General features: G+C 48.0%; 1 pseudogene; it reads right to left on the bottom strand.

The window, feature by feature from the left end:
- Positions 1-3555, bottom strand: part of LOC111976332 (serine/threonine-protein kinase mTOR-like) — a 100584-nt pseudogene extending 97029 nt beyond the window's left edge.
- Positions 3556-3942: the final 387 nt, after the last annotated feature.

Raw genomic sequence — 3942 nt, 5'->3', positions numbered from 1 at the left:
GAAAATGTAACCTCCTGTACCGAGGATGTGAGGACGACGGTCCATACGTTAAAAGGACTAACATGTCAACTGTTCCGGGTACATTAGGATGACGAACCGATGTCAGAATGGTTCAGATGTCAACTACAGAACTAAGACAACCTCAGCGTGAGCTTTGGTTATGAATGGTATGAACTTTACATTCTTATTCACTACAGAAGTGATACCTCCTAGTCGTTGAGTTAGCAACAGCAGCTGCAAACGTGGGCTAGGAAAGAACAGACAGAGTATCCCGTCTACCACACAACGACGTTACTACAACGTATCCAATTACCAGCAGATATTCTTCAAAGCAACACGGCCTTCCATCTACCACCAACCTACCGAAGCGCAGCTCAGAGTAAATATTTATTGCATTTTACTTTTCCAAATAGGTGGTAATTTAGAATGCATAAGATACTGTATTTACGATAGCATGGCTTCTCCCTTTGTTCCTCAAGTCTTCCCGCTCTTCACTCAAACCCAGCCCCCTTTTCTTTTGTGTAACCAGCTGTCATATCAGTTCCATCCGCTAGGGACGTTTTCCTTTATGACGTAATTTGTAATCAAGGTATGATTCATTCTGTGTATATGTAATTCTGTGTGATTAGTTAGGTATTTAGTAAATAAATAATTAAACCCAATTTTGTATTGCTGATTCAACTTGTTAGCCAGGGTTCGTGAAGATAACCAAGAATTTACAACTTTCAGATGAGACTGAAATAAGGTGACGATTAATATTGACTGCTATTGATATAAATTATTACTAGGTCTTTAAGAGTTTATTTGGAAGATAACAGCTCTATAAATATTCGTTCGTGGTGCCCCGACTTTCTAGTTATGTACATTTACATGATTAGCTCAATCAGGTAATATTAATTACGGAGAAAGGATTTAATAGAATAGCATGTAATATCACTTAATCCGGCATAGCCAAAGACACGACAGCTACAAGGAAGATAGGTACTCCAGAAGTTTAGTTCACCTCCATTTTCGCTCAGCTGCCCGCAGCCCTGTTCTGTAAGCTCGAAATGAGTCACTCAGCCACGGAGCAGAACAGGAGGGCCAAACGGGCCGGGAGGAAAGGGGACAGTGCTAGTCATAGGATGCGGAAAGGGAGGAGAGTAGGGTCAAAAAGGCAGAATCAGGAGACAGGAGGGAATAGGATTTAGCAGAAGGGAAATATGATAAAATAAAAGAGGAGTAGTGGGAGAGAGGGAGCAAAGATTGTGACAGTGCATTACCATCTGGGTAGGTGCTGAGTGCCTAGAGAGGAACCAGGCTATGAGGGGGTGGCCAGTCCTCTTCTGGCTGTGCCGGGTGGAGATTATAACAGAACTATGCAAGATGTTCAAAATGTTCATAAGTGACAAGCATGGTCAAATAATAATCATGAATTAATTTTCAGTTGGTTTTCATAGCCGATCATTAAGAGTTGAAAATAGCAGGTTGGGACAGTGGCGGTTCATACCGCAGGCAGAACAGTTGAAACTGGAATAGCAGCAAGGCAGGTGGACTGGGGACAGCAAGGAGTCATATGCCCGGTAGTCCTGACGTATGGTCCTAGGGCTCAGGTCGCTCCGAGAGAGAGAAAGAAAGAGAGAAGAGAGAATTAGAGAGAGCCAAGATTTTTCAAAATGTTCATAAATGCCAAGCATGGTCAAATAATAATCAGGAATAAATGTCAGTTGGCTTTTCATAGCCGATCATTAAGAGTTGAAAAAGCAGCAGGTCTGGGACGAGGTAGGCGTTCCATAACCGCAGGCAGAACAGTTGAAACTGGAATAGCAGCAAGGCAGGCGGACTGGGACAGCAAGGAGTCATCATGCTGGTTTGCCGTGACGTATGGTCCTAGGGCTCAGGTTCTCCGAGAGAGAGAAAGAAAGAGAGAACGAAGAGAATTAGAGAGAGCATACTTAATTCACACAGGACACTGGATAAGATAGGAGAAGTACTCAGGTATAACCAACTGACCCTAGGCCCCCCGACACATAAACTACTCGCAATAAATACTGGAGGCTGAGACAGGAGGGGTCAGGAGACACTGTGTCCCCATCAGAAGAACCCCCGACAGGCCAACAGGAAGGATATAACCCCACCACTTTGCCGAAGCACAGCCCCACACCACTAGAGGGATACTTCAACCACCAACTTACAATCCTGAGACAGGCCGAGTATAGCCGAGTTAGCCAATAAATTCTTGGTTATCTTTCACGAACCTGGCTAACAAGTTGAATCAGCAATACAAATTGGGTTTAATTATTTATTTACTAAATACTAACTAATCACACAGATTACATTATCACAGAATGAATCATACCTTGATTACAAATTACGTCATAAAGGAAAACGTCCCAAGCGGACCGACCAGATATGACAGCTGGTTACAGCAAAAGAAAGGGGGCTGGGTTTGAGTGAAAGACGGGAAGACTTGGGACAAAGGGAGAAGTCATGCTATCGTAATACAGTATCTGTAACGTCCTGACAGAGTTATGTGTTTTGCTTGTTTAGTGTTGGTCAGGACGTGAGCTGGGTGGGAATTCTATGTGTGGTGTCTAGTTTGTCTGTTTCTGTGTTCCAGCCTAATATGGTTCTCAATCAGAGGCAGTGGTAATCGTTGTCCCTGATTGAGAATCATATATAGGAGGCTTGTTTGGTGTTGGGATTTGTGGGTGATTGTTTCCTGTCTCTGTGTTTGTGTTCTGCACCAGATAGGACTGTCTCGGCTTTCACGTTTGTTATTTTGTTGTTTGTTAATGTTCACTGTTTATCGTCTGATTAAACATGTTGAACAATAACCGCGCTGCATTTGGTCCTCTCCTTCTTTCCAGGAGAAAGCCGTTAAAGAATCACCACCAAACCCGGACCAAGCAGCGTGGCAACGGGCAGCAGCAACAGCAGCACGCAGGTACCAGGAGGAATGGTCATGGAGGAAATCATGAACGGAAAAGGACCCTGGCTAAGGTTGGAAAGGATCAACCTCCACAGGGAAACAGCTGGAGGCAACCGGGAGAGGAACTGGCGTGATGAAGGTACCACGGTCTAGCACGGCACACCCGAGAAGAAATCCCAAAATGTCTTGGGGGGAGGCTTAAGGGTAGTGTGGCAAAGGCAGGTAGGAAACCTGGCCCACTTCCCATGCTTACCGTGGAGAGCGGGAGTACGGGCAGAAACCGTGTTATGCGGAAGAGCCGCCGGTGTCTCCTGTACGTGTGCAATGCCCTGCGGTTTATTCCACTCCCGCACGGGCCGGCGTTCTAGAGTGAGCATTGAGCAAGCTGCCATGAAGCCGGCTCTACATATCTGGCCTCCAGTACGTCTCGGGCCGGTTGTACATGGCACCAGCCTTACGCATGGTGTCCCGGTTCCTACAAGCCAGTGCGGGTTATTCTACCTCCCGCATTGGTCGGGCTCTGGGCCTACACAGCCCAGTGCCGACACCATGCAACCAGGTAGGTTGGCAGGCTCAGTGCTCAGGAGCCAGTACGCCTGCACGGACCGGTATATCCGGCGCCACTTCCGCCCACCCAGTACCATCAGTGCCGACACCACGCACCAGGCTTCCAGTGCGTCTCAGAGCCCTGTTCCTCCTCCACGCACTCTCCCTGTGGTGCGTGTCTCCAACCCAGTGCCTCCAGTTCCGGCACGCACGCATCAAGCGCTCCTGTGCGTCTCCAGAGCCCTGTACGCACTGTTCCTTCTCCCGCACTCGCCCTGAGGTGCGTGCCCTCAGTCCGGTACCACAGTTCCGGCACCACCGACCAGGCCTATAGTGCCGCTTTGAGAAGACCAGTGTGCCCTGTTCCTGCTCCCCGCACTAGCGTTAAGGTGCGTGTTTCCAGTCCGGTACACCAGTTCCGGCCACGCACAGGCTACTGTGTGCTCAGCAGGTCAGAGTCGCGTCCTGCCCCACGCGCCTGCATG

The sequence above is a fragment of the Salvelinus sp. IW2-2015 genome, linkage group LG17 (assembly GCF_002910315.2).
Source record: "Salvelinus sp. IW2-2015 linkage group LG17, ASM291031v2, whole genome shotgun sequence".
Taxonomy (NCBI): Eukaryota; Metazoa; Chordata; class Actinopteri; order Salmoniformes; family Salmonidae; genus Salvelinus; species Salvelinus sp. IW2-2015.
Note: the sequence above shows the minus strand (reverse complement) of the source record. Positions and strands in the feature narration are given on the sequence as shown.